The sequence below is a fragment of the Octodon degus genome, unplaced genomic scaffold, assembly GCF_000260255.1.
Source record: "Octodon degus isolate 3935 unplaced genomic scaffold, OctDeg1.0 scaffold00011, whole genome shotgun sequence".
Taxonomy (NCBI): domain Eukaryota; kingdom Metazoa; phylum Chordata; class Mammalia; order Rodentia; family Octodontidae; genus Octodon; species Octodon degus.
The window spans coordinates 6,510,761-6,520,253 of NW_004524587.1; the positions used below are offsets into that span (position 1 = coordinate 6,510,761).

The window sequence follows — 9,493 nt, forward strand, 5'->3', positions numbered from 1 at the left end:
TTTTTAGCTGAACTAGGGATTGAACTCAGGCCCTTGCGCTTGCCAGGGAAGTGCTTGTTCTACTGAGCCATCTCCCCGGCCCCTATTTGTATATATATTTTTGAGGGTTTTGTTTCTGTTTTCAAACACAGTCTTGCTCAGTACTTGAAGGTGGCCCTCAGCTCGCTATGTAGCCCAGTTTGGCCTTGAACTGACAGAGATCCTCCTGCTTCAGGCTCCCAAGAGCTGGGATTACAGGCGTGCACCACCATGCCTGTCACCAAAATAAGAGTTTCAGAAATAATACCTTGAAATAGTCAAGCAGAAAAATTTCCTTACATTAGCCCCTCAGACTTATACTGTTTAAGGATGTTTAGGTACCTACATTTTTTTTTCTTGAGATTTAAATGAAAACTTTTCTGAGACTGTGCATGTTGGCGCGTGCCTAAAATCCCAGTGCTTGGGAGGCTGAAAACAGAATCACTACAAGTCCAAGCCATGTAGTAAGGGTGCCAGGGAGATGGCTCAGTGGAATAAGTGCTTCCCTGGCAGTGCAAGGGCCTAAGTTCAATCCCTGGCTCCACCAAAAAAAAAAAAAAAAATCCCAACCAAGCCATGTAGTGACCTGTAGACCCTGTGCTAAATACATTTTAAAAAAAAAGAAATAAAACTTTTCTGGTTTGTCTAAAAGATGATGATATTGGAACAGTGGCTAAAGACTAACATTTAGTTTATATTTTATTCTAATGCAGATTTTGTATAGAGAGCCCATAATGTTATAACTTTCTAATTAAAATGTTCAAAATAGAAGGTTGTCTGTGCTTTCTGTTCCAGTGGAAGAGGGCTTGGAGGGGGCAGGACGGGGAGGGCAGCGGTTGCGCACACTTCTCCGAGTTACTCACCAGCAGCCGGCCTCTGCCAAGGCGCCGCCAAGGACCTTAGAGCTTTTGTCAGCTCCCTGGCAGACGTCCCCTGGTCCAGCCCCAAGTAAATGAGTTTTCAGCGGAATCCACAAAGCACGTGGGAGCTGCAGCCTGGAAAGTTACAGCTGTGTCTAGTGAACGTCAATTATTTTCGGATCAGAGTCTGATAGCTTCTGAACCTAAACCACACAGAGTTGCAAGAGGAAAAAAAGGTGAGAAAAACACAGGACTGCGGCCACGGAATTGTAACCCAAGACTAAGTCAGGGTTTGAGGTAATTATTCAGTGTTGGCGTTGGGGCTTGATGGGAAATTTCCTAGGTTTGTCCAGCTTCTGCTTGAATCAGGTGAGGCTGTGGACACCCCGCTTAGCTTCCATTGAGCAAGACTAATAAAACTTGCTTTTCTTCTCTCCCACTTTCCTCCTCCCTTCCTCTCTTGCTCTTCATGTTTAGATCTATTTTTGTTAAGTGATACTCAGAACTGAACTCAAAATCTTCACACTGAACTACATCCCCAGCCTTTTTAAATTTGTTTTTATTTTGAGTTGAGGTAAGATCAAGCTAAGTGGCTAAACGGCCCAGGCTGGTCTCTAACTTGGAATCCTCCTGCCTCTGCCTTCCAGGGTGCTGGGATGACCAGCCCGCCCCACTGCTCCCCACCCCAAGGTTAAGGATTTTAAATCACCCGGCAAACCCAGTCAGGAAAGACTGCACCAATTTTCACTCCCGGTAGTGGGAAGTTTCAGATCCCAGCGCCGAATTACAAGGTCCATCCTCTCCGCACGCCTGAGTCCCGCCCTGTCATTCGTAAGGGGTCCAAGTTTTCTGTTTTATGCATTGAATCTTATTCTGTATTTATCCAGACCTGCCATCAAGCTACACCTCTGGGTAGGTGCTAGCGCCGGGAGGGGACGGGAAGAGGGGCAACAGCTGCGGCGCTGCTCTGAGAGCACCTGGTCTCGAGGCCGCTGCCCCTCGGCTGCTGCGCCGGAGGCGGCGCAGGTCCCTGGGCATCCAGGTGCCTGCGTAGGGGCCGAGGCTTGAGGACTTGGGGCGCAGCTGGCATTCCAGTCTCTGCGCGGAGGATGCCACCACGAGCGAGGAGGGGCAAGCCTAAGACTCAGTTCCCGCACAAGGACCTTTTGTCCTCCCAGGGGCGTCTCCTCCGGGGAGTGAAGGGGGGCACAGCTAGTGGCCAGTCCGGGGGAGAAGGTGCGGCCCGCTTCCCCGAGCCCACCTGGATCTTTCTCGGGACCCTCCGCACCCGCCTGCGCACCCCTTCCCGAGGCACGGCCCAGCCGTGGGCCGGGAGGGAGCGGAGCCGGGTCGAGCGAAGCAGCTGCTTCCTTCCTGCGCGGGTTCCCGCAGCCGGCGGGACTGAAGCCTGGCCCGGAGCGGACCGGGTGGAGCGCGCAGGTAGAGCGGGGCGCAGGCGGCGGGGACAGGGGCTGCTCTGGGCGCAGCCCAGGACACAGCCCCCAAGGCGCGACTTGAGGGCGCCTCCTCCGGGGGTCTCCTTGGCCTGGGGTGTCCCTGAGTCTCCGACGTCTTGGCATTCGCGCCCAGCCACTTACGGTCACCACCGTGTCACCGCTGCCCCGTCAGTCACGGGAACTAAGGACAAAATCGACCCCTGCGGGTCTTCCAGGGAAGAGAAGGAGCTTGTCATGGGGAGAGTGGAGCTTGGAAGGCGCGGAGCTCCGAGAATCCACGCCCGGGTCCTGCTCGGTGGGCGCACGGAGAGGCTGCACCTCCTGCAGGGGGCGCGGAACCCGCGGACACAGGCTAGCAAGACCGTCCCGGTGTGATGTGGGTGGGGGGCGCGTCTCCGCGGGGCGTCGTGCTTGTGGGATGCCTTATCTCTAGAAACTTCATTTTTCAAAAGGCAAGGCTTCCCAAAGTTCCCCGCCTGCCCCACAGAACTGTGGACGAAAGGTCCTTGCACTTGCCATGTGAGCGCTTATTCTACTGAGCTATCTCCTGGGCCCCTGATGAGAGTTCGAAAACCAGACACAAATGAATGCGGAGTCCTGGCAGCCAAGCTTCTGGCTGCGTGAGGTTGGGCAGCTGGTTAAGCCTCTGGGCCTCGATGTGTATTGACTCTCCTTTCTCTGCCTCCAAAATGAAGTTTAATCCTTTTGTGACTTCCGACTGAAGCAAAAACCGTAAAAGGCATTTCAATGCGCCTTCCCACATTCGCAGGAAAATTATGTCTTCTTCTCCTCTTTCCAAAGAGCTGAGACAGAAATATAACGTTTGTTCTATGCCTGTCCGAAAGGATGATGAAGTTCAGGTTGTGCGAGGACACTATTAAAGGTCAGCAGATTGGCAAAGTAGTTCAGGTTTACAGGAAGAAGTATGTCATCTACATTGAACGGGTGCAGCAGGAAAAGGCAAATGGCACATCTGTCCACGTGGGCATTCACCCGAGTAAGTGGTTATCATCAGGCTAAAAGTAGACAAAAACCGCAAAAAGATCCTGGAAGGGAAAGTCAAGTCTCTCCAAGTAGGATAGGAAAAGGGAAAATACAAGGGCGAAACGATTGAGAAGATGCAGGAATAAAGTCCTCCTGTGTGTAACTTTTAATTAAAAATGCTAAAAAAAAAAAAAAATCAAGAGAGTCGGGCTTAACCCAAAAAGATCCCATTTCTATGAATGAAAAGGGCTGAGAGGGATAGGACAGCCCTGGAGTGCTTTGCCTAGCATGTGCCAGGTCTTGAGTCAAAGAACCCAAGAGCAAGACAGGCTTAGGTGACCTAAAGCCATAAAATGACTGAGTCACCTGCCAGGGCCACCAGGAAGAATAGGCTGTGGTGGCCTTACGCTGCGCCACCCACCTGGTGTGGGTATTTCTACAGCCTCAGCAGGCAAAACTGAGGCCCAGAGCGTTGGAGGGACTGGCTCCAAGTCACACAGCACACTAGATGTGGAGACAGGATTCGAAGACAGCCTCTTATTCCCACTGTCTTCTCTATGTGCCTGGTACCTTCTGCTGCCAGGGGCATGATCCCGGCAGAATCAGGTAGACCTGTGACTTGGGATTTTCTTTATTCCTGAACCAATAACTTACATCAGTGTCAGGCTTTGTTCAAAGCTATTTACTACAAATATTAACACACTCGGTCTTCAAACCAAGCCCATGAACTGAGTTATATTTCCCCACAGGTTAATTAAGCAACTTGCCCAAGTTCACACAAAATGATCAAATGAGGCTTACACCCACGACCACGATGCCGTTCCTATCCCCTCTGATGAGACGGACAGGGGCAGGGCTGCTTTTAGTCTCACAGGTAGTCATAGTTACAGAAAATCATGGACAGCTATGATAACAGCATTCAGTACCACCTAATACTCAGTCTGCACTGAAATTTCTCTGATTATCTTCACAATGTCTTCATGCAGTATCTGCAAATAGCACTAAGCAGTTCTGTGTTTTAAGTTGTTTTCTTCTAAAATAATCTCTTTTTCTGTCAGCATGATTTACTTTTAAAGTATAATTAAAAGTACGGGGTTAGCAAGATAAAGCAGAGAACATTCTAGATTGTCCCTGTATTTTTTTTTTTTTTTTTTCAGAACCAAGGATGAACTCAGGCCCTTGTGCTTGCCAGGGAAGTGTTTATTCCACTGAGCCATCTCCCCGGGCCCCCATGTCCCTGTAATATGAGAGCTTCATCAGTACCTAGGGCAACCCGGGAATGTGCTAAACACACAGTCCCTGACTTTTATCCTATGCGTTGCTACCAAGTTTCATGCCCTCCCACCTAGGAGTCCATGACTTATACCACACTTTGAAAATCCCTGAGATATTAGGATACATATCCTTCTCCTAGTAGGTCATAGAAGCTAGAATTTCTCTTCCCCAAAGCAAGTAATAGAAATATTCCTTTTCTGTGTACCTTGAATCCACTGGCTGTAATGAAATTGGTTGACCTACATTATCTGATAAATTATAGCACCCCTATTCCAGCAGGAGTCCTGCTCCATACCCTCAGGGAAGGAAAGCTGCATAGAGTGGCCAAAAAGAATCTGAACAGACAGGCCTTGCTGGGTTTCCCTATCCTGTCTGTTCCAGTCCCAGTGGTGCTGGCACCCCAGAGAGGACACGGGACCCCATCCCCTCCCTCATCACCATCTTTTCATCTGTATCCTTTGTAATAAACCAGCAAATATGTTTCCCTGAGTGCTGCAGGCTGTTCAGGTGAATTAACTGAACAAGAGGATTGAGGGAACCACAATTTTTTTTTGATAGGGTCTCACTGTATAGTTTAGGTTGTCTTTAAGCTCTCTATGTAACCCAGGCTGGCCTTGAACTCCCAGCAATTCTCCTGCCTTAGCTTCTTGAATGCCAGGATTACAGGTGTGTGCCACCATGCCAGGCTTGGAACCTCACTTTATAGCTGGTTAGTCAGTAAAACAACTTGGGGTTGATAAGTGGCATGGGGATGTCCTTGGGGACTGAGCACTCAGCCTATGGGACCTGGTGCCATCTCCAGGTAAGAGGTGGCAGAATTGAATTGGATTAGGGGTACCCCACTGGTGTCTGCTGCAGAACTGATTGGCTGCCTGCTCACGAGTAGAAATGCTCCTAGTTTTTGGAATTACCAGAGCCTCCTGCTGTGAACAGTGATGAGAGAAAAGAGGAAAAAACCAAACCTTTTTCCTAAACAGAATCCCCAAAGCTTCAAGCAGGGAAAGGAAGAGGGATTTCAGGTTATCTCTTCCTGCAATGAAAGCTGGGAAGCTCCCTTTATTTTCAGGGCTGGAGTTTGAACCCAAAGCCTCCTGCATGATGGACCACTGCTCTACCACTGAGCTACATCCCTCACCCCTTTTTAAATTTGGAGACAAGATCTCAGTTAAGTTGCCCAGGCTGGGTTGACCCTGCAGTCCTGCCTCAGCCCCTCAGAGTACTGGGAGTACTGATTAGTGCCACCAGGCCTGGCTCCTGGCCGTTTTTGTTTTATTTAGAGACAGGGTTTTGCTAAATTGCCCAGGATGGCTTCAAACTTGCCATCCTCCTGCCTCAGCCTCTGAGTGCTGGGATCACTCAGCATCACCACGCCCAGCCTGAAGTTGTATTTTGACTCACCTTTCCCTAATGACTAAAAACATTGAACATCTTTTCATCTACTTACTGGCCATGTGTGCGTCTTCTGTGGGAAAATTTCTTCACCAATCCTTTGCCTGTTGAATGATGTGCTGAGCATTGACGCCTTCACACTGAGCTAATTACTCGGCCCTTTTTAATTTTGTATTTTGAGACAGGGTCTTACTAAGCTGCTAAATCACCCTGGTTCAGCTTGAACTTGCAATCCTCCTGCCTCAGCCTCCCAGAGCACTGGGATTACAGGTGTGTGCTACCATGTTTAGCTGTACTTTCTTGCCCCACCATGAACCCCATCTTCCTTCTTGCTTCCCACTCTGTTTTATTTTTCTTTCTTTCTTTCTTTTCTTTTCTTTTCTTTTCTTTCTTTTTTTTTTTTTTTTTTTCAGAGCCGGGGATTGCAGGGATTGAACTCGGGGAAAGAGAGATGGCTCAAATAGAATAAGCACAAGTGCTTATTCAACTGAGCTATCTCCCCAGCTCTTTTAATCTTTTATTCATTTATTTGGTACAGGGTCTCACTACCCAGCTCAGACTTGCGATTCCTCCTGTCTCAGCCTCCCTGGTGCTGGGCTTATAGGCATGTACCACCATTCCTGGTTTCAGTGGCTGCCACATTACACCAGGGTTCTGGGGCCAGCATGGCCTGCGGTACCCAGGATCGAACCTGGGTCCTTGCACTTGCCAAGCAGGCATTTAGACCACTGAGCTATCTCCCCAGCTACCCTGCTTTATTTCTTCTGTCCTTTTCCTTTTCTCTTCCCCTCTTCTTTCTTTCCCTCCTGTTTTTCATTCTCTTAAACAAATGCGCCGGGCTCCAGCCTAGCCCTTTTCTTCTCTGAGTCTCCTCTAGGGGTTGCCAGGTCCTCTCCAGACTGCTTTGTCCAGCCTTTGGATTTCTGAGCAGGATGGCCTCCAGCTGACACCAGAGGGAGAGGAATCTGAGACTGCGATTTGCAGCTCTGGTCAAATTTCACTCCCTTGGATTCCATGCCAGGCCCAGGACAGGCTGGTGACAGGCACTGCAGAGTGAGGGTGGGCAGAACTGGCCTCAAGTGAGAGCTGCCCAGGGGGCTGGGGCCCAAGCTCTTGGTCCCATGCCCTGGATCTCAGGCCCAGAGAGCCAGGCAGGACACTCGCTCCTTTTTACAGCTCTCCAGCCAAGAATGAGAAGGGATGTTTGGGAGATCATTTAACACATTCATGGTGGAGCCATGATTCCTGTGTCTCCACTCTGGGCAGCTTCAACCACTGGTGGTACATGTATCAGTGTCTCGTCAGATGTCTGTTTAATAAAAGAGTGTTTAGATCCATTTGTACCACCAGTGATACAGGCTGCCACCCAAAGGGACAGTCATGCATGTGCCACTGTGGTGGTTCTGGTCACAAGGTCCGCAACTGATTTCAGCTCTCCGACTCTGTCTATGCTCTGCCCTGAGGACTGAACCTGGGGCCTTTTTTGCAAGACAGTATCTCCCTGAGTTGCCCTTGTTGGGTGCCACCACCCCAGCTTAGCAAATATTTATTAATATCATCTACTCATTTGGTCTTTAGGATATTTTCTTTGGCTTTTTTTTTTTTTTGTCCCTGGGATTGAACGAGGGACCTTGCACTTGCCAGGCAGGTACTTAAGCTCCTGATCTATATCCCTGGCCCATTAGGATATTTTCTTTTTCTTTTTCTTTTTTTTTTTTTTGGTGGAACCGGGGATTGAACTCAGGCCCTTGTACTTGCCAGGGAAGTGCTTTTTCTACTGAGCCATCTCCCCAGCTCCCTATTAGAATATTTTCTGACATGATATTTACTGTTTTACTCAAGATTCCTAACTTGTTATTGAAGTATAACATATAGTTTAAAAAAGTCAGTTTGCTGGACATGATAGCACATACCCACATTCCCAACTATGCAGCAGGCTGAGGCAAGAGGCTTGCCAGTGTGGATAATTTAGTGATGGACCCTTTCTCAAAATGAAATTTTAGGGCCAAGGATGTAGCTTAGTGGCACAGCGCCTATCTGGCAAGCAGCAAGGTCCAGCAAGTTCCTGCCTTAGATTCCTCATGCCAAAAGAAAGAAAAAAGAGAGAGAGAAATTAAATCTGAAAGTGCTAGGATGTAGCTCAGTGGTCCCTGAATTCAACCATAGTACCACACAAAAGGAAGAGAGGGAGGGAGGGAAGAAGGGTACAGTTTGATAAATGTTTGCAAGTAGCACACCCATGAAATTTGCTGAGAAACCGCCCTGCTGTGCCCGGAGCTCTGCATGGTCTGCTCCAGCTCTGCCTCTACTCACCCCCCAAGAATACCCATCACCTAATGAGATGGTTGTGGCTCATCCAGGTTTAAATAAAGCAGAGTACTTTCCCTGACTGAGAAGTCCAGAATGAATCTTGGGCAGCCGGATCCAGATGCTTAGAAAATGCTGTCACCTTGCTTGTGTTTTCTCTCTGTCTCTGTCTGTCTGTCTGTCTGTCTGTCTGTCTGTCTGTCTGTCTCTCTCTCTCTCTCTCTCTCTCTCTCTGGTCACCCACCCATTTTTCTTTCTTTTTTTTTTATTTCTGGTACCAAAGATCAAACTCAGGACCTTGTTCTTGCCAGGCAGACACTGTACCACTGAGCTATCTCCCTGGCTGCGCCCTAGTTTATTTGAGACAAGGCCTTGCTCGCTCTAATTCAGGCTGGACTTGAACTCACTGTAGCCCAGGCTGGCCTCCAGCTTCCAGCAATCCTCCTGCCTCAGCCTCAGTGCTAGCACTACAGGCATGTGCCACCACACCCAGCTTGCTGATTCTCTTGTGTGGGGTATATACTAACTTTCTTCCTTCCCTTCAAATCTAAGAAATTTCTCGGCAGGAGTTTGGTAGATGTCCCACTCCTGAGCCAGTGGTCATCTGGGGGTGGAAGGTTATAGGAGCAAAGGGTGTGGTTCTGTAGCTAAGTCTTGGGGCCCCTGGCAACCTTCCAAAGCATAAGCACTGTGAATGGGTGCAACATGCTTCCCCAGGGCGCTGTTTTGGACGGGGAGACAGGTCCTGAGCAGATACTGAAGTCTAGTGTACCAGTGCGGCGCCCTGCCCACCAGGTTACCTGAGACCACCCATTTATTCCGCTTGCAAAAAATCACAGCCCTACCCTCAGATGGCATGCAGGCAGCAAGGGGGCAAAGTGCACCACAGAGCAGGTGGTCCATTCCTGGGTCTGGTCATCACGCTCCATGGCTGCTGGTGGGACTTATGGGAAATGAGGCAGAAACCAAGCAGAGTGGCATGATGGGATATGTGGTGTGGGCAGACAAGTGGAGTGGGGGAGACGTCCTGCCAGGCAGCCGGGTGGGGGCTCTGTGGACTCCAGAAGTCTGTGCCTGTGCGCCAGGCCTGCTCGGCCCTTCTGAAGCTTTATGTGTGTGCCACCAGGCCCTCTGACCATCGCATGGGGTGTCTGTGATGGCCCTAACAAGATTGTCCACTCTTCCAAGACACAGAGCCCTGCA

At 49.5% G+C, this 9,493-nt stretch overlaps 1 protein-coding gene across 3 annotated transcripts in view; it reads left to right on the forward strand.

Moving 5' to 3' along the window:
* The window catches only part of LOC101562126 (carbohydrate sulfotransferase 6), a 41,034-nt gene that overhangs the window by 21,755 nt on the left and 9,786 nt on the right, over positions 1 to 9,493 (forward strand). The window contains exon 1 of one of the 3 annotated variants that reach the window (XM_004625991.3): positions 1,761 to 1,790. The exons of the other annotated variants lie outside the window; for them this stretch is intronic. The gene's annotated coding sequence lies outside the window, so the exon portion shown is untranslated. Of the gene's footprint in view, positions 1 to 1,760; positions 1,791 to 9,493 lie in introns of those variants that run through there. 3 annotated transcript variants of the gene reach the window in all.